General features: G+C 38.5%; 1 protein-coding gene across 10 annotated transcripts in view; it reads left to right on the plus strand.

Annotated features, from left to right (window-relative positions):
- The window catches only part of HERC1 (HECT and RLD domain containing E3 ubiquitin protein ligase family member 1), a 241,425-nt gene that overhangs the window by 23,038 nt on the left and 196,632 nt on the right, over positions 1–21,755 (plus strand). The gene's annotated exons all lie outside the window — the stretch shown is intronic.

Raw genomic sequence — 21,755 nt, forward strand, 5'->3', positions numbered from 1 at the left:
GGGATGGATTTATTTTCATATTCTGCTTATTTTTTGTCAACCTAAGAGATTCTCAGGAGGGAGTTAGATACAGTTCAAGATGAGGAAACAAGAAAAACTTCCCATTTCCTTTTGAATCAGATCTTTATAGTGTGATTTCAGTGTGTTGTATGAAAGTGGATTCTCAAGGCAATAGATGTATTCCAAGAAAAGTAAGCACATATACATTTCCAAATCAGTTTGGCCTTTTAGATTTTCCCTGCTAAAACTTACCTCCAGTCATGTTACAATACAGATTTGCCTAGATATTTTCTAACATAGGAATTCCTACTGTTTTGAAACAATGAAAATGTGGGTTGAAGTTAGGTTGTGTCTTCCTATAATTTTTGGTGAACCAAACTATTCGCTGCCCTTTAGCTTCCTTCTGTGTAATTTGTAAAAGCACAAGCCTAAGTAAACTTGTCATCTTGCTGTCTGGCTTTTCTCTTACTTGTAGGAAGGGTAGGCAACTTAGTGTCTATGTTTATGGGAACAGTGTTTTTCTGCCAGCTAATTTTTGAGCGAGAGTTACAAATCTAGCTCTAAATTTATAGAGATGGATTCACTGTAATTATTTAAAGAAAAATGATTATGTTGTAAGGAAATTAAAAGTAAGATTTGTTTAATACAGATACTCCTGGGAATGAATGAGTTTATTACATATGCTCCATTAGGAAGAACATGGTTAATAATGGAAAAACCATGTCTATCATTTAATTCCTATGTATACTTTTATTGTCAAAGATAACTTTTGTTTTTACCTGTTTTTTTTTTTTTGGAGACGGAGTCTCACTGAGTCGCTCAGGCTGGAGTAAGACAGTGGCGTGATCTCGGCTCACTGCAAGCTCCACCTCCTGGGTTCACGCCATTCTCCTGCCTCAGCCTCCCGAGTAACTGGGACTACAGGCACCTGCCACCACGCCCGGCTAATTTTTTATATTTTTAGTAGACATGGGGTTTCACCATGTCAGCCAGGATGGTCTCGATCTCCTGACCTCGTGATCTGCCCGTCTTGGCCTCCGAAAGTGCTGGGATTACAGGCGTGAGCCACTGCGCCCGGCCCATTTCCTTTTTTATGTTACGGGGGGCTCAGCTGTGCCTGATTCAGCTGTTGCTATACTCCTCCCCAGATTCTGATTTTCAAAATTTCTCAAATTTATAGAAAAAATGAAGAATAGCACTTTTCACCTAGATTCACAAATTGCAACATTTTGCTGCAACTGTTTTTTTCCTCTCCTCTAAACATGCTTACATTTTGCTTTAAGTGAGACTAAGTTGTAGTCATCATGATCCTCCCTATCCTCTCCCAGTACATTGGCATGTGTCTCCTAAGAAGAAGGACATTCTCCAACTTAACCACAATACTTTTATGATACCGAAGGAAAATAACATTAATTCATTATCACCTAATATGCAACATTTGTATTTAAATCTTTCTCGTTTCCCACATATCTTTTATAGTTGCTTTTTGTTTTTTTCGGGTTCAGGATCCAATCACATTCACATATTGCTTTTGGTGTTTATGTTTCTTTAAATCTAGAGTAATCCCCAGCCTTTTTTTCCCCAAATGACATTAACTTTATTGAAGAATCTAGGCCAGTTGTCTTATACAATGTCCTACAATGTGAATTTGCCTCTTGGTTCTTTAATATTATATATTCAAGTTAAACATTTGCTGCATTAACACTATGTAGGTGATGTTATGTACTCCTTAAATCACCTCAGGAGGCACTTAATGCCATTTTCCTTCTTCATAGGTGATGCTAAATTTGATTGCTTAAGGTGGTGACTATCACCAGATTATTTCTTTGCAAATGTACACTTTTTTCCCCTTTGTAATTAATAAACAATTAGGCGGTGGTATTTTGAGATCACGTGAAAATTGTCTCTCCTACAGCCCTTTCCCATCGGTTTTAGCATCCATAGAAAACTATCCTTGCCCTTTTTTTAAATTAAAAAAAATTAAGCAATATATACAAATGATAAGAAACTTACATAGTATAAAAAAGGTTATAGCAAAAGATATATCTCCCTTTCATTCATTCATACTGTATCTTCATTTTCCTAGTTTTTCCCAGAGTTAACTGTCATTGGTTTCTTATGTGTCTTCCAGAGATTTTCAACCACTCTAGTAATGCATTCATATATATAGCCCCTCTTTTTTTTAATTTTTACACAAATGGCTTATTTCATGAAACATAATAGTTTAAAGATCTACTCATAGTATCTATCAAAATTTCATTTCTTTTTATGGCTGAGTACTATTTCAATGTATGTATATACACCACATTTTGTTTATCCATTCATCTGTTGATGGACAGTTGGTCTATCTCTGCCTTTTGATTATTGTGAATAATGCTGCTGTTAACATTGGTGTACAAATATCTGTTTGAGTCTCTGCTTTTAATTCTTTTGTATATATACCTTGACGTGGGTGCTTGGTCCACATCTTAATGTATTTTTAACTTAGTATATCATAGTAATCATTTTCAACTTAATACATTCCAAATAATTGTAGATCTTCCTCATTCATTTCAATGATTGCCTTGAATTCTAGTATATGTGTATAATTTATTTAACCAGTTTATTATTTGTGGACTTTAGATTGTTTCCTGGCTGGGTGCAGTGGCTCACACCTGTAATCACAGCACTTTGGGAGTTTGAGGCAGGAGGATTGCTTGAACCCAGGGGTTCAAGACCAGTCTGGGCAACATAGTGAGACCTTATCTCTATTTTAAAAAAGCAAAAAACAAAAAACATCATTTCCCCTTTTCATTGCTTTTATTACTTTTTTTTTTTTTTGCTATTCTGAACAAGGCTTCAATGAATAGGATATTTCTTAGTTTAAACAGTACTTTGTTTCTTGATTAAAACTACACTAAGAAAATGTTGACTGAGCCTAGTCCTGCTGAGTATACCTTCTAAATATCCTTAAAATTCATCTCCGTACAAGTTCAATATATTGTTACTCTTTTATTTTAGGCCCATATTTCTCAACTCAACTTTTGCAGTGGCCCAGGATTGGTCTGTTGTGTCCTGGCCATTCTTTCTCTTCATTATCTTAGTGTTATCCACAGCTCCTGATGTGTAGCCTTGTTATGGGAACATCATCATATTGTACTGTAATTGCTTATGTATCTTTATATGCTTTGAGGTTCTAAGTCTTTTAGGAGCACTGCTTTGTATGCAGTGGAATTTACTATGGATAAATTTTGCACATTCTTGTTAAGTTGTTTGTAGTGGTAAGTCAGAGTACCTTTATTAAAATTAAAACATAATTACAGATTTAGAAAAATGCACAAATAGGACTGACCCTTGGTTCATTAGAATATACTAGGGGTTCATGCCTTTATTTTTGTTTATTTTTTGATGAAGAGGTTAAAGGTAACTTTGAAGCCAGTCAGTGGTTGATACTATTGTGTCTTCCCCCTCCATCCCTATTTCTTTTGATACCATTAACTCTCTCAGATAATCTTTTGAATTTTATTTTTTTCTCCTTAAAATCATACTCATATGTAAGTATTCTGTGGCTATTTGAGGAGCTAGCCAGAGTACTTACTTCTGATATTTTTGCTGTTTCTTCGTTTTTTATTTTAGGGAGGCCATAAGAATGAGTTCTTGAAGTATCAGTTGGATATAACATTGGGAGTTCTATGAGGATAAATTTACTAAAAATGTTGATTGTCATGATGTAGGCTTTCCTTTATAGTTGCTAACAGATTGATGCTTCTAAAGACGTGGGAGGTGATTTTTTTGTACAGACAATATGATAAGGACCCTCAGGATCTTCATTCCTCTAGAAAGTATACTTCTGTTGACATCTAGTGTCTGCTTCATGGCCACTGGTCAGCTGCAAATTAAGGTATTTGCATGTGCAAATACCTTTCTGTTTGCATTTCTGGATTAATTGCATCTATTACCATAACAGACTGTTGAACTTGACAAATGGATAACTTACTTTACTCTTTTTTTCCCCAAAGATTCTTTCATTAAAAAGTACATTGATGAGCAGTGTACAGTGGCTCACATCTGTAATTCCAGCACTTTGGGAGGCTGAGACAGGAGGATTGCTTGAGGCCAGGAGTTTGAGACCAACCTTGGCAACATAGTGAGACCTTGTCTCTGGAAAAAAGAAAAAATTTAGCCGAGTGGTAGCATGTGCTTGTAGTCCTAGCTACTCAGGATGCTGAGGCAGGAAGATCACTTGGACCCAGGAGTTCAAGGCTCCAGTGAGCTGTGATAGTGCCACTGCAGTCTAATCTAGGCAACAGAGCAAGACCCTGTTTCTTTGAGGAAAAAAAAAGTACATTGATGTTCTAAAAAAGAAACCACCCAAGTTTGATAGCAGCCATTATTCAGAATCATTACATTGAAAACAAAATCAGTAAAAACATAATAAATTTGCTTAGAGCTGCTTGTCACAAACTTTTTGTACTAGGACATTGTAGTGATGTATTTTTTTTTTTTTTTTTTGGCAGCTAGAGTTACTATAATGTTATGCTAAACTTCCATAAAGGAATACAAAAGAAGAAACTTAAAATAACTGATGTTACTTACCTTTAGGGGATATATGATGAACAATTAGAGACCATATAGGGTAACAACTAATATTTATTTTCATAATTTTCAAAGTAGTTCCTTGTGACAGATACAGAAATTCCAAGATAAGAAAGATAATTGAGGGTTAAGGTTGTTCAAGCAGGTTTAATTTGGGCGGGGTGGCGGGGAAGGTAGGATTTGAATTAGTAACTGTAGAAAGTATAAGTGGAAAGGAAGGGGTGGGCATTACAGACGACAACAGCATGAGCAGAGGCATGAAGGTAGGAGTGAACATATCTCAACTGAGTGATGTAGGAATTGGTAGGAATTCCTACCTGACTAGAGCAGAGACGGTTGGGGAGCGTGGTGTGGTAAAATTTATTAGATTGGTGGGGACAGTTGATTGTGAGCCTTAAGCAGACTAAGTGATTTTAAGCCTGGGGAGCTATATATATCAGTGAGGGTCCTGGCAGGAAATAAATGGACTAGTTGTAGAGGTTTGGGTAGGGTTAAGGAGAGCAGCAGAGTATTGTCATGTTCCCAAGGCCTAACACTATTGGGAAGCCGTTAATATACTTTTAAGTCTGAGGGGAAAAGAGGAGGAACACTGGAAACTGATGAGAGCTGGAGCAATGGAAGCCAAGCTAGTGGTCAGGACCTGTAGCCCTAGAGGAAATGGCTTTGTGAGGTGGAAAGGGAGCTAGAGAAATAAAAACCCCAATTTCTTTTACTTCTCATCCTCCCATTTCCTCCTATGTGTGCCTCTCAATGGCCCAATGCAACTGGAAGTAAGAAGAGAACTTGGGCAGTGTAATCCCAGAGGACAGCCTCAGAGAGTGCAAAGCAGAGCTTGGAAGGGTAGAGAATAGGCTTGATTTGAGGACGTTGGGGGCAAATAGAGAACGCCTAGTCCAGGACCCATTTTAAGTTATTGCAAATTTATAAAGTAGGGGAGTGTTATAATGAAAATGCTCTTGGAGGAAGATTTGGTTTCGTGGATTTTGAGCCTTAAAAAAATCACTCAGTCTGGGTGTGATGGCTCACGCCTGTAATCCCAGCACTTTGGGAGGCCAAGGTGGGTGGATCACCAGGTCAGGAGTTCGAGACCAGTCTGGCCAACATGGTGAAACCCTGTCTCTACTAAAAATATAAAACTTAGCCGGGCGTGGTGGCTCATGCCTGTAATCCCAGCTCTTTGGGAGGCTGAGGCAGGAGAATTGAAGAGTGAGCTGAGATCACACCACTGCACTCCAGCCTGGGTGACAGAGCAAGACTCTCTCTTGGAGTGGGTGGGGGCAATCTCTCTGGGCAGAGTTCCAACTTACAACAACAAAGGCAGAATGCAATCTATTATCTGATTTATCCTTATAGCCCCTACTGTAGCTCATTTTGTTATTTCTCCGTAGACTTGTTAGACCAGAATTATTTCCTCTTCCACAGTGTTCTGAGCCCTTGCAGTGAGAAAGCTAGGGTGCCGGTGGCTGAAAGGAACAAAAGAGTAGGGCAGAGTACCAGCCTTGCAAAGCATGAGTCTGGTTGTGGGGTAGATGGAGCAGTAGTGATGAAGACAGTTACACAAATAATAACAAACCAGGCAGAATATGTTAAATGTACATGTGTGTAAGCAAAAGTAAGAGAGTTAGAGGAGGAAGTGATTAAATCTGTGTTGGTGAGCATAGGGTGATTACAACGTGAAAAGCTTCATGGAAGAAGTCACCTTTGAGATAGGCCTTTGAAGGAGAAGTGTGGATTTTGACAGGTAAAGATTATGTAGGTGAGGTGGAAGATTGCTTGAGCCTAGGAGCTTGAGGGTGCACTGAGCTATGACTGCACCCATGAATAGCCACTGCACTCTAGCCTGGGCAACAGAGCAAGACCCTATCTCAAAGAAAAAAAAACCACTTGTGTTCTGCAGAAATGCTCATCAGAGGTGATTTGGGAGGTATCTGTAGTGATGATGAGTTAAGCTTTAGCAATGAACAGGAAGTGGTTGACGTTAAGAAAAAAATATATGAGAAGAAAAAGAAGATTCTAGAACTTTTGGGAATACCAGCATTGGGTGGACAAGAGGCAGGGCCTGCAAGTAATTGGGTTTTGTTTGTTTTCTTGTTTTGAGACAGGGTCTTGCTCTGTTGCCTAGGCTGTAGTGCAGTGGCATGATCGTGGCTTGCTGCAGCTTTGACCTCCCAGGCTCAGGCAATCCTCCTCCCTCAGCTTCCCAAGTAGCTAGGACCACAGTCCATACCACTATACATGGCTAACTTATTTTTTGTAGAAATGGGATTTTCCTGTGTTGCCCAGGGTGGTCTTGAACTCCTGGCCTCAAGCAATCCTCCTGCCTCAGCCTCCAAAAGTGCTGGGATTATAGGCCTCAGCCATAGTGTCTGACCTTTTGTTTGTTTTTGGTCAGCTTTGATGAGGTATAATTAACATACCATAAATTCACCATTTTAAGTCAACAGTTTGATAAATGTTAATACAGTTATGTAACTACCACCACAATCATCATATAGTCTCTTTTCATCATACCCAGAAAGTTCCCTTTTATCTCTTGGCTGAAATCTTCTCTACATGTTCCTTAGCCACTGGCAACAACTGATGTGCTTTTTATCCTGTGGTTTTTACTGTAGAATTTCATGTAGCTAGAACCATAGTTATGTAGTCTTTGTGTCTGGCTTATTTCGCTTAGCATAATGCTTTTGAGATTCATCCATGTTGAATCTCCAAATAATGAATAATAATACTTATTATTATTCATTTTGCTTGTAATGAATAATAATACTTATTATTATTCATTTTGCTTGTAATGAATAAGCATTATGTTGTTTGAATCAATAATCCATTCCTTTTTATTACTGAGTAGTATGCCATTGTATGCATATATTATGATGTACCTATTCATTCATCAGATGATGGACAGTTGTGTTTATAATAAACTGCCAAGCAGTTTCGCATGTCACATTTCTACCAGCAGTGTATGAGAGTTCTACACACTGGTGGTGACATCCTCACTAATACCTAGTATTTTCTGTGCCTTTAAATTGAGCCATTTATTGAATTTGTAATAGTATCTTGTTGTGGTTTTAATTTCCATTTCCCTACTGACTAATGGCGTTGAATATCCTTTCCTGTGCTTATTTGGCTGTTTATATATCTTTGGTGAAGTGTCCAGATATTTTGCTCATTTTAAAAATTGACCTTATTGAGTTATAAGGGTTCTTTTTATATATTCTTGATACACGTCTCATTGGATTTGTTTTACAAAATAGTTTTTTCATCTCGGGGCTTGCCTTTTCATTTTCTTATTTATGTATGTGTTCATCATATCTAAGTCTTTTAATTTTCTTAACAGTGTTTTTTGTTTGTTTGTTTTTGTTTGTTTTTTTTTTGAGACAGAGTTTTGCTCTTGTTGCCCAGGCTGGAGTGCAATGGTATGATCTCGGCTCACTGCAACTTCCACCTCCTGGGTTCAAGTGATTCTCTTGCCTCATCCTCCCAAGTAGCTGGAATTACAGGCGCCCGCCACCATGCCTGGCTAATTTTTTGTATTTTTAGTAGAGACAGGGGTTTCACCATGTTGGCCAGGCTGGTTTCGAACTCCTGACCTCAGGTGATTCACTTGCCTCAGCCTCCCACAGTGCTGGGATTAGAGGCGTGAGCCACTGTGCCCGGCCAGCAATACTTTTTGAAGGACAAAAGTTTTTAATTTAGATCAAGTCTAGCTTATCAATTTATTGTGTGCTATTTAAGAAATCTTATCCAGGATTGCTAAGATTTTCTCCTATGTTTTCTTCTAGAGATTTTTTAGTTTTAGCTCTTATGTTTAGGTCTGTGAATCAATTTGAGTTGATTTTTGTATATGGTATGAAATTAGGGTCAAGGTTTATTTTTCCTGTTTGTATATTCGGTTGGTCCAGCACCTTTTGTTGAAAAGATTATCCTTTCCCTATTAAACTGTCTTGACACCTTAGATAAGCATCAGTTGGCCATATGTATGTGGGTCTATTTCTGTACTCTCAATTCTGTTCTGTTGATCTATCTTGATGAAAGTACCACTATCTTGTTGCCACTACCACGTCTTGATTGCTAGTTACTAGTTTTATATTAATAATAAGCTTTAAAGTCAGATAATGTACATCCTTAATGTTTTCTCTATCAATTAAAATTGTTTTGCTATTCTCAGTCCATTGCCTTTCTGCCTTGCAAGTTTCTATGAAGACTGAAAAGTGTTTTGCTTCTTTTGTTACCCAATTGAGATCATTTAATAATCTTGAAAGAGTGGTTAGGAGGAACGTATTTTATCATAGCAACAAGACTTTTAAGAAGGAACTTAATTGGCAATTGGTTCATTAAAACCTTCTGAGGTTTTAATTTTTAAAAAGTTAGTATGGGGCTGGGCGTGTTGGCTCATGCCTATAATCCTAGCACTTTAGGAGGCGGAGGTGGGAGGATAGCTTGAGCCCAGCAGTTCAGGGCTTCAGTGAATTATGATTGTGTCGCTGCCACTCCAGCATGGATGTCAGAACCAGACCCTGTCTCAAAAAAAAAAGAGAGAGAGAAAAAAAGAACATGATATACACCATGATGTTGATAAGAAGCAGCATGATTTAGTGGTTAAGGGGTCACCTGGCAGACTAGTCTGGTTTGAGTCCTTACTCTATCAATTACTGGCAGTTGTGACCTTCGGCTGTTTAGCCTCTCTGTACCTCCATTTCCTTTCCTGGAAAATGGGGATAATACAAGTACTTACTTTTTTCTTTTTATTAGTTTTTTAAATTTAAATTTTATTTTATTTTTTGAGACAGGGTTGCTCTTTGTTGCCCAGGGGCACAATTATGGCTCACTGCACCCTCCTAGGCTTAAGCGATCCTCTCATCTCAGCCTCCCAGGTAGCTGAGACTATAGGGGTGCACCACTATGCCTGGCGAATTATTTTTTGTAGAGACGGGGTCTCATTATGTCACCCAGGCTAGTCTCAAACTCCTGGGCTCGAGTGAGCCTCCCACCTTGGCCTCCCAAAGTGTCGGGATTACAGGCATGAGCCACTGCACCCAGCCCCTATTTTATAGAGTTGCTCTGAAGAGTAAATAATACATGTATTTTCTGCCACATAGAAAGTGCTTCAGTGAATGTTAACTGCTATTATTACTTTGTTCACCTAGAGAATGCTAAAAGCTTCAGAATTTGATAAACTCACTTACAGGAACTTAAACTTACTTGCAGTAACTCGTTTATTTCAGTTTTAGAAAGATAGTTGTAGTGCTGATTGGTTTTTTTCCCAGTTCCTTGGTAGTTTTCTAACCTTTCTTTTCATTGGTGAATTTTGGTAATTTATGTATGTATATCAGTTTGGATTTGTGCATTGTACCAGGAGTGGAAAAAAGCACAATGGCTTTTAGTGTTATAAATTTTTACTGTAAATTAATAAACAAAACAAAACTACAGTTTTTCCTTTGCCAATATTTAGCTGGTTCATCAGGATTGTGAACTAGTGGTTCTAGAATGCAAGTGAAAACCCATTAGTTTGATTTGATTTTGTCTGTAGTTCTTTACTCACTGAATAGGCACGTCTGTTTCCAGGTTTATTTGACTAGTTCTCATTATTGATGTAGCAAAAACAGTTTGCCAGCAAACTCAGCAAATCTTTTCCTTTTCTAAGTGTACTTTCTTAAATAGCAATAATAACAATGAAAAAGTTTTTTCTTTTTTAGCAGGAGTTTCATTTTGCACAGCTAACCATTGATAATTTGTGTGGTTTAATGAATAAGAGTGCCAACATCAATCATTCAGTCGAATGGAGCCTTCTAGAAGTACATGTGGCAGGAATGGGGAGACCTGGACCACAGTGTACATTTAAGTTTCAGTTATAGAACTTTGCAAATGGGCTCTTCCTCCTGCACTTTCAGAAATGCCCTTGAGAAGTCTTTATTGACACTTCCTCTTATGATTCTCTAAGCACTGTGTATTGGGGGAGACATGGGATGATAGATGTCGAGAGTTCAGTTTTAAACATGATGTGTTAGAGATTCCTTTGGTACATCTGAGTGGGTATATCATGCTGGCAGTGGATGTCCAGGTCTGGAGCTCAGGAGAAGTTTTGACTGGAGTCATTAGCATATGAGATAGGTAAAAGCCTTGGGAGTTGCTGGGATCCAAAAATGTATGTACATGAAGAGGAGGAGACTGAGGTGGACTGCAGATAGAATCCCTAGGATATATTCACTGTGGTACCACCGCACTTGCACTTGCTCACATTAAGTCAGTTCAGAGTAAGATAATATGTGATATTAAATTATATTCAATATGCATAATGGACTGCCTGGATTCAGATTGCTCAGCTTAATTGAGGAAATACTTATTGAGCTCCCTCTATGTGCTTTACCTATGCTAATAAACACTAGGGATATAAGCAAAATCGACACTTCCTCTGCCCTGATAGTCTTTATAGACTAGTGTGAAAGATTGTCTTTGCTGTTTTTACTCACGGCACTTCTGACAACAAGTGTGTGAGTTTTTTGCTCACACCAATCAATTCTTCAACTTTCCAGATACCAACTGGCTGTCCCTGCAGTTCATTTCCATTCTGACACTATCCAGAGTTAGCATCAGACTACACAGGTTTAAGGGCTCAGTCCCACAAGACTACTCATGCTTCAGATGCCAGTTGCATGTATTGAGTCCCACACTTCTGAATTGCCTACACATGGGGGAGTTCCTACAACTACCGCCTCACCTTTGAGTAATTTGCTAGAATGGCTCACAGAACAGGGGGAAACATCCTATTTACAATGACTGTTTTATTATAAATGATACAACTCAGGAATAACCAAATGGTAGAGATGCATAGGGCAAGATAGAGGGGGTAGGGGCATGGAGTTTCTATGCCTTTTCCTGACGTGCCACCCTCCCAGCATCTTGATGTGTTCACCAACCTGAAAGCTTTCCGAACCCTGTCTAGGGGTTTTTACAGAAGCTCCATTACGTAGGCTTGATTGATTAAATCATTGACCATTGGTGATTAACTCGATCTCCACCCCTTTTCCTCTCCCTTGAGGTCTGGTGGTGGAACTGAAAATTCCAACCCTTTTATCACTTGGTTGGTTTCTCTGGCAACCAGCCTTCATCCTGAAGCTATCTAAGGGCCCACTAAGAGTCACCTCATTAGCACAAACTCAGGTACGGTTGAAAGGGGCTTGTTATGAATAACAAAAGATGCTCCTATTCCCCCATCACAGAGGAAATTACAAACACCAAGTATGTATTTCTTATGCCACAAATGGACATTAAACAAATCTCACAAATTATATATAATTGCAAACCATGCAAGGTGCTCTGAAGGTAAAGTACTGGATGCTGTGTGAACATTTTGGGAGAGACCTAATCTCACATGGGTACGGTCAGGGATACCTTCCCAGAGGAAGTGACATTTAATTCAGCTAGTGATACTGTTACTGAGTACCTAATTAATATCTCTGGTACTGTACTGTTTAAACTGTTACCTTGTGACTAAACATTAACTGGGTGAAAGAGGATGGAATGGAGAAGGCAGGCTCTAAATAAAGAGAACTGCCTGTGCAAAGTTCCTGAAATAAAAAGGAGCATAGTGCCTTCCAGGAGTTAAGGATCTCAGATGTCTATAGAAGAGAGAGCAAGGGGAGAGGTCAGTTCTTGGCCTTCTTGTCAGAGGAGAGATTTTGTTCTTTAGAGTAAACCTATTCTTCAGAAAAATTTTAAACTCTTCCCCTTTGAGATAGACTTCATTAACTTTTTATTACAGAAAAATATTAACAAATGCATTAGTGGAGAGAATATTTCCCCATACCCCAGTTTCTTTCTTCTTTTTTTCTTAAGAGACAAGGTCTCACTGTCACCCAGGCTGAAGTGCAATGGCACGATTACAGCTAACTGTAGCCTTGACCTCCTGTGGCTCAAGGGATCCTCCTGCCTCAGCCTCTCCAGTAGCTAGGACTACAGGTACATACAACCACATCTGGCTAATTAAAAATATTTTTTTCTGTAAAGATGGAGTCTCACACTGTTGCACAGGCTCAGGCTGGTCTCAAACTCCTAGCCTCAAGTGATCCTCCCAAAATGCTGGGATTGTGGATGGTAGCCACTGCACCTGGCCGTGTTTTAGAGTATCTGGAGTCTGATTTAGGAATGGCTCCTGAAGCCTGCTTACAGAATTTCTCTGACTCCTTTCTGGGTTCTCTGCAATTTTAGTTTTGCTTGCAGCTATCCTTGTTAAGTGTTTGCCTTGTTTTTTGGCATTTTATTGTCCTATCATTTTCCATCTTCTGTCTTTTCCTCAAATTCCATATTTTTCTTTGCTTTCGAAGCCTAGTTCCTTGATAACTGATCTCCATTACTACCCATGGAGATCATAATTTTCTTCCAGGAGTTTTGTAGATCATTGCCTCCTTTGGATACTGGCAGAAAGGATCAATATTTTTTTTTTTTTTTTTTTTTTTGAGACGGAGTCTTGCTTTGTCGCCCAGGCTGGAGTGCAGTGGCACGATCATAGCTCACTGCAGCCTTGACCTCCTGGGCTCAAGTAATCCTCCCACCTCAGCCTCCTGAGTAGCTGGGACTACAGGTGCAAGCCACCATGCCTGGCTAATTTTTTAATTTTTGGAGAGACAGGGTTTTGCCATATTTCCCAGACTGGTCTCAAACTCCTGGGCTCAACTGATCCTTCTACCTCAGCCTCCCAAAATGCTGTGATTACAGATGTGAGCCACTGCCTGGCCAATAGCTACTTTTTGTTAAAGCCTTAAGTATCAGAACTGAACTGAGGAAAGAGGCAGAAGAGGGTGTATCTTCTAAGCTACAGAGTTTATAATTTTGTTGAACAACTCCATGTCATTGACTGATTTGAAGTTAACTTGTCTGAAAATTAAATGTGCAATTATGACCTAGTTCTGGAATGTATCTTAAAAAGTAAGCTCAGAGATGATGCTTTAAAAAAGTCAACTTCTTTTTTAAAAAATAAATTATTTGTGCCCTTTTTGCTTTGAGTTTGGAATTGGGACACCCCCAAACCTGATGGTAAAATATTTTATTTATAAATCCACTGAAGTAAGAAATAGTATGCAACCACTAAATGCTTAGGGCTTATAAAAAACTGACATTAATATACCTATGAGTTACCATTTTGGTAGCCAAAAATATTTAAATGTAGAAACTAGTAGTAATTAATTAGTTAATTTAACAAACACTATGATGGTATAGGTTGTATGGCAGAGAAAATAAGGTGGAATCCATCCCTAACAGTGAGGGGTGAGTGCATTATCTCTTAGGGGAGTAACAATCCTAAATAATCGTAGTTCAAAGTGAGAGGTGTCCTGTTAGAGAATTAGAAAGCACTAGTTTTCAAGTTGTGAAAAGCCTTGTAAGTTTTTTTTGTGGTTTTTTTTTTTTTGTAAAGTTTGAAGATTGAAGAGGAAGGACTTTAGTAAGTGAAGGAGAAGAGGATAGAAGCAGTGGTTTGAAGGCTCGGAATGACTTGGTGGTTTTAAGAACTTGTAAGATTTTCTTAAGTGGCTGTTACGTAGGTGGGAGAGGGTAGAAGCAAATTACCTGGAAAACACTTTAATTCCTGATTGTAAAGAGGCAGTTGTTGGTTAAAAGTAATTAGTCTTTACCTGGTTAAGCACTGAGTAGTCATTCGGGGCTTTCACTAAGGGAGTAACATCAGATTTTGGTTTGTAGAAAGATGGAGGACACACTAGAATTGGGGAGAACCTGCTATCAGGGAGCTGAATAAGGAAGCTACAGCAAGGAGAGAATTTTCAGTTAAATTTTATCCTAAAGCACTGATTCTGGGGTTGGAGGGAGAAGTAGCAGGTGGTAGTGTCACACTACTCTAAAATAAGTGCTTTAGTGAGGTTGGGTGGGGCTGGGGACTTGGACATGTGTGTTTTGACAAGTTCTAACACTTGATTCTCATTCACATCCACTCAACATTTAGAGTTAATTTTTCCAGGGAGTGATATTATGGTGCAGTGAAAATAGCACTGGACTTCAGAATCTGGGGACTTATATTCAAATGCTGACTCTGCCATTCACCTTACATGTAATCTTGTTGTACTGTTTAATTTTTTGAAAATTGTTTTATGTTATTAATAACTATCTTACGGATTTTTGTGATAATTCAGTTGAAGTTCTGAAATCTTGTAGGTATACAGTAAACATTTTGTAATCTCCTGATAGGTTTTCCCTGCCCGCTGCACAGACAGAATCAATTAACAGAGACCACTGCATTTCAGTAAAGGAAGAGTAATTGACAGGAGGCTGGCCATGCCGTGCATGAGACAGAGTTATCATTCAAATTGATGTATTTCCCCAAAGACTTGGAGTTTAGGGTTTTCAAGGATAATTTGATGGGTGGGGGACTAGGGAATGAGGAATGTAGATTGGTCAGGGAAAAAAAATGATTGGAGTGTGAAAAACAGTCCTGGTGTGATGTGTCTGCCTCTGCATGGGGCCACAGGATGTTAAGTCTTGAGGCAGGAGTCCAGGTGGGGTCATTCTGAAAGATAACACAAAAAAACCAATCTTAGGTTCTATTATAATGATTTTCTCTATAAGAGTATTAAGCCGGCCATGGTGGCTCACGCCTGTAATCCCAGCACTTTGGGAGGCTGAGGTGGGCGGATCACGAGGTCAGGAGATTGAGACCATCCCGGCTAACACAGTGAAACCCTGTCTGTACTAAAAATACAAAAAATTAGCCGGGCGAGGTGGCGAGCACCTGTAGTCCCAGCTACTCGGGAGGCTGAGGCAGGAGAATGGCGTGAACCCTGGGGGGCGGAGCCTGCAGTGAGCCAAGATTGCGCCACTGCACTCCAGCCTGGGCGACAGCGGGACTCTGTCTCAAAAAAAAAAAAAAGTAATTGAGGAAGTCACAAATATTGTGACCCCTGGCCACATGACTCCTGAACAGTAAGGAATGATAGAAGCTATACCTGTCTTGTGACCTCTAGCCATATGACTCCTAAGCAGTAAGGGATGATAGAAACTATGCTTACATCTTAGCAGAATTCAGGCCCCTCTCATAATCCTAACCTTGTGGCCTTTCATTAATTTTATGAAGGTGGTTTAGTTTTGGGAAAGGTTATTAGCATCCTTGCTTTAAGGTCAAACTATAAATTTCTTGGAATATCAGCTTGGTCTTGTAAACCAAAAATAAAATTCTAAGCTCTCTAACCATGTGAATGGCCCCCTCCTCTCAGCAAGCATTCCAAAGTTAACCTGATAAACTAGTTCCGGCCATGATGGAAAGGGGGAGCCAGATATGCCTCATAATACCCTCTTCTCTTTTCGAATTACTGATAGAACAAGACTCTTTAAGTCTGATAAGAAACATTTACAATCTGTTCTCTGAAGCCTGTTACCTGGTGGCCTCATCTGCATGATAAAACCTTGGTCTCCATAACCCTTTATTGTAACACAGACATTTCTTTCTTTAGATAATAATTCTTTCAACCAATTGCCAATGTGAAAACCTTTCAATGTATCTATGACCTGAAAGCTTCTGCTTCAAGTTGTCCTGCCTTTCTGGACTGAACCAATGGACATTTTACAAGTATTGGTTGATATCCCATGTCTCCCTAAAATGTATAAAATCAAGCTGTCCCCGACCACCTTGGGTACATGTCATCAGGACCTCCTGAGTCTGTATCACAGGCACATCTTTAACCTTGGCAAAATAAACTTTCTAAATTGATTGAGACCCATCTCAGCTGTTTTTGGTTTACAGTCTACACCCAGGAATGATCGAGGATAGCTTGGAGGTTAGAAGCAAAATGGACTTAAGTGTGTCAAATTTCTCTTACTGTCATAATTTTGCAAAGATGGTTTCAGTTTTGTGAGTTTAAGTTTTAATTTAGAATTTACATTAGAAACTACTGTATTTAGTCCCATTTCAGTACCCTTATCCACATATTAAATGAAATAGAAACTTATTAAAAGTTGCAGAAGATGTAACTGTTGGAAAATATGTTTGTTGGCATATGGACTTAAGGGATGATACCCTTTAGTAGTGGACTAAATTTAGTTTAAAAAATATAATTAATTTATTCTACTTGTAAAAAATAAAGGTTCCTCTTCAAAGATTTTCCTCCCTATTAACTAGGAATAAATTTAGTAACTTCTCTTAGAAGCAAAATTTATTTAAAGCCCTGTGCTAACATTCTTAAAAATCTGCTAGCCGTGATAAAGAAATCAATGTACTTTATGTTCTTAGCTCCCACAATTTAGCCTAAATATTTGCCCTGGCATGCTTATACTGGTTCAAGCAAGCATTAGGTCGTAGCCTGTTCCTCTTCCTTATTTAAAGATATTTTTACCTTTCTCAGCATTCCACAAATTAACTTCCTGCTTCCTTTATTCTCCTCTACCTTTGCCTCTTTTAAAAAGTTCTGAGTTGCTAGCCACTCGGGACAAATACAGAATGTGAGGTCCTGTTCCAGCCAATGGAAACCGGACACAGCAGTAGGGTGGACATGTCAGGTTATAAATGACCCTGTCTCCTTTGTTCGGTGTACTCTCGTGGCAGAACTGCTGGCTAGTGTACCCTTTCTGCAGAAAGTATAAAAGTGGCCTTGCTGAGTAAATTAAATTTATGTTCAAGTGCTATTTCTTTACGGCACCAGGGAACAAGCATTTCAGACATACTGCTGGTTCAAATGGGCATACATGAAATATCTTCAGATTAATTCAAAATAGGAACCTTTTGTATCAGAGCTTTTCTGTTTGATTGAAAATAAAATCAACCCACTTTAAATTCCAATTAAATATTAATTTTCTTATATTAAACTGATATTTTTTCCTCTCAATTTTATCTCTACTTCTGTAATCTTAGGTGCTATCAACATCTCTCATACACATTTCTGAAATCTGTTTTTATTGGTTATTTTATTTTAAAATTATCACTACTCTTTATCTACTTTGAACTTTTATTTCCAAAATGATAGATGCAAGCAGAATATTTTAATAAAACCATTGTAAAAGGCAAGCTTTAGTAACTAAGACAATTGACCCAGTTTTTCCTCCTTCAAAATGTTAAGATCTTTAAAGCAGAAACTTGTGCTTTAAAACTGTATTGATACATTTTAAAATGATATAATTTGTATGTCATTTAAATGTTCAAGTAGGCAAAAGGATGATTATTCCTTTACTTTTTTTTTTTTTTTTTTTGAGACAGAGTCTTGCTCTGTCACCCAGGCTGGAAAGCAGTGGCGCGATCTTGGCTCACTGCAACCCCTGCCTCCTGGGTTCAAGCAATTCTCCTGCCTCAGCAGCCTGGGTAGCTGGGACTACAGGTATGCGCCACCACGCCTGGCTAATTTTTGTATTTTTAGTAGAGATAGGATTTTGCTATTTTGGCTAGGATGGACTTGAACTCCTGACCTCAGGTGATCCACCCACCTTGGCCTCCCAAAGTGCTGGGATTACAGGTGTGAGCCACTGCACCCTTTACGTGTTTTTCTTAAACTGCTGGGTATGGGGAATGAGAAAGTAGGGATCTTAGCTGTTCTAAGATGAAAGAGTGGCATCTCCTGTTAGAGTCCCAGTTTTAATGGATGGTAGATGAGATATTGTAAAATATACATTTGGTCTTCCTCATGTCTCCTGGAATATAACTCCTAAAATCCTTGGAATCTCCAAAGTGATCTGTGTCTTTTTGTGTGCTAATGAATTGGCTGATGCCTGGTAACCTCTGGTTAGCTTCAGGATTGGGGCTGGTCACTGGAAAGACTGAGCCATGATTAGAGGGTTAGTACTTTCAGCCCCATCCCCAAGGGCTGGGGATAGAAAGAAGGGAGGAAAGAAGGGCCAAAGATTGAGTTGATCACTCAGTGATTTGACCAGTAATACCTAGTAATGAAGCTTCCATAGAACCACAAAAAGACCGGGTTCAGGTGTTACAGGAAAGGGGTTCTGATCCAGACCCTAAGAGAGGGTTCTTGGATCTCATGCAAGAAAGAATTCAGGGCAAGTCTGTAGAGTAAAGTGAAAGCAAGTTTGTTAAGAAAGTAAAGGAATAAAAGAATGGCTGCTCCATAGACAGAGCAGCACCAAGGGCTGCTGGTTGCTCATTTTTATGGTTATATCTTGATGATATGCTAAACAAGGGGTGGATTATTCATGCCTCCCCTTTTTAGACCATATAGGGTGACTTCCTGACATTGCCATGGCATTTGTAAACTGTCATGGCACTGTTGGGAGTGTCTTTTAGCATGCGACTACATTATAATTAGTGTATAATGAGCAGTACAGACTACCAGAGGCCACTTTCGTGCCCATCTTGGTTTTGGTGAGTTTGGGCCAGCTTCTTTACTGCAACCAGTTTTATCAGCATGGTCTTTATGACCTGTGTCTTGTGCCGACCTCCTATCTCATCCTGTGGTTTAGAATGCCTAACCGCCTGGGAATTCAGCCTGGTAGGTCTCAGCCTTATTTTATACAGCCCCTACTCAAGATGGAGTTGCTCTGGTTCAGACGCCTCTGGCAGTTCCTGGAGGGTGGCATCCCCAGAGAGGGCATGAAAGCCCTGGGCCCCTTGCCCCATATCCTGCCCTATCCTCTTTATCTGGTGTTCATTGATACCCTTTGTAATAGCCTTTATTATAAACCCATAAATGTAAGTATAAGTGTTTCTCTGAGTTCTGTGAACTGCTCTAGAAAGTAAACCCAAGGAGTGTGGTGTGGGAACCCTGCTTTATAGCTAGTCGGTCAGAAGCACAGATAAAACAACCTGGGGCTTGCTATTGGAATCAGAAGTGGGAGACAGTTTTCTAGGACTGAGCCCTCAACCTGTGAGATCTGTTGCTGTCTCCTGGTAGGTAGTGTCATAACTGAATTGAATTAGAAGACACCCAGCTAGCGTCTGCTGCAAGATTGCTTGCTTGGTGTGTGGAGAAAATCTCCCACACATTTGGTCACAGAAGTGTTCTGTGTTGTGAGAGTGTAATAGGAAGAAACTGAGTTCTTTCGTTCTATATCATCCAAGAAGGTAATATTAAATATTATTTTACATTAAAACCACACCGTATATTAGGAAGAAAAATGCCAAAATTGTAGGAGTTTAAAGTAATTTCTTGCTTAAAAGGGAATTAGTTGGGGATACTCCAAACTCCTGGAAGCACGCATTCATTCTGCTTTGCTAGATAGGGTTATATCTGGAAAGCGTTTTGAAAAGTCAGTAATATCTTCTTCGCCTGAAGTTATTTATATTCTTTTTGTATTCCTTCCAGAGGTGGATAGAATGTAGTAAGAACCAATGTTGTGTTTTGGACATTTGGGTTTCATTTTCATATTATTTTAGAAGTGGAAAGGACTTTGGAGATTATTTTATTCAAATCCCTTATTTTTTAGATGAGGCCTGGAGGAGAGGGTAAGTGTTCTTGCCCAAGATCATTTCTTGGGTGTTAGAACCTTAATTTCCTGATTCCATCTAATATTTATTAAATTGTGCTGGTCTCTTTGTAGCTAAGGTAGGAGATTAGAAACTGGTTTAAGACATTAAGGTTGGAGAATATTGGTCAATTGAATATAAAGCTATCAATCAGTGAACCTACTATATACTTTATTGGAGTTTTAGGAAAAATGAAAAATTAAATCAGTCGTCAATTATTACACTTTGCCCCCAACTCAGACAGTTGCTGATAACAAGAATTACACTGGAAAGTAGTTGATTAAATCAATGATTTTGTTTTTGAACAGTTGTGTGGGGCATCAACATAGGAGATGTTACTGCCAACAGATAATTATTTAGCTTTGAAATAAATGGTTTGAAAACTTGCTTTTATAAAATATTTGAAGAAATATCAACTTCTTTATTCTTAGTAAGGAAAAAATTCATTCTAGATTTTCACATTTAGAGAGGGACTGCGGATTATAGTTCATGTGAATGAGCTTACAGCTTAAAACATTTAGACATCAAATTGATTTTAAGTGTTTTAGAACTGAAGGAACCTGGATTTGCAATTTGAACTCTCTCGATGAATTGTTTTGTACTTTCATTTGCCACAACATAATGTGTTAAAGAAAGAACTGGGCAGAATTTATCCAGTAACTAAAAGTTTTATTGGAAATGTTAGTAGTTTGATGTTCTATTTTGTTCTTTGAACTTCCCTCTACTGATCTTGTTTTGAAAAAGATCATCTCTTATCTTTGGCAAATCTTGCTGCATTGATGATTCATCTTTCTGTTTGTACAAGGCATCTTCAGAATATACACAGAGCTCGTATTTGTAATATATGTGTACAGTACATATATACATATAAATCTGAAAATTTTTGAGTCCCAACATAATATTCCAAGGAGATGCTCATTGGAACATTTCAGATTTTGGATTTTCAGATCAGAGATGCTCAACCAGCAACAATGCAAATATTCCAAAATATGAAAAAATCCAAAATTTGAAATGCTTCTGGTTTCAAGCATTTTGGATAAGGGATACTTAATCTGTACATACACACAATGAGAAGTTATAAGTAAAACTATCTCAGAGTGTCTGGGGGAGAAGGTTGATAGATATGTCATCTCTCAGGTATTTATCCCCGAACTGCAAATTTCTGTATGTCTGAGGAAAGGACAAACCCATTAAACCTACTTTATTTTTTATTTTCCAAACTTTCTGTGTTCTAGTTAGAAGCGTGATAGATACAATCAACCCTTTGAAAAACTTTTTTAGGATTTTTGGTTGTTAAAATGATGTTTGTAAAAACAAGCCTTCTATAAAGATATCTTTCAGTTTTTATATACCCAAATTAAAAGAATAATAGGATAGGGATTATAACTTTTGATTATATTGCAATTGAAAACAATATGGTCATACAAACTTTTTCTGTTTTTCCTTTTCTTGAGAAAAATTTAAGACTAAAGAGAAGTACAGAGAATTAAAAAAAAAGAAAAAAAAGAAAACCCTCCTGTGTTTCTTCTGCCAGCATTTAACAAGTGTTTATGCAGTCATTTTTAAACTTAAAAAAAGGGAAACGTAACACACAAAGTTGATGTCCTGTTTGATACCCGCCAACCCCCTGGGCAATCACTATCCTGAGTTTGGGTGTCTGTCATTCTAGTATTTAAAAAGCACTTTTTTTATAAAATTTTTTTTTTTTTTTTTTTTTAGACACAGTCTTGCTCTGTCGCCCAGGCTGGAGTGCAGTGGCGTGATCTCGGCTCACTGC

The sequence above is a fragment of the Hylobates moloch genome, unplaced genomic scaffold (assembly GCF_009828535.3).
Source record: "Hylobates moloch isolate HMO894 unplaced genomic scaffold, HMol_V3 SCAFFOLD_14, whole genome shotgun sequence".
NCBI lineage: Eukaryota > Metazoa > Chordata > Mammalia > Primates > Hylobatidae > Hylobates > Hylobates moloch.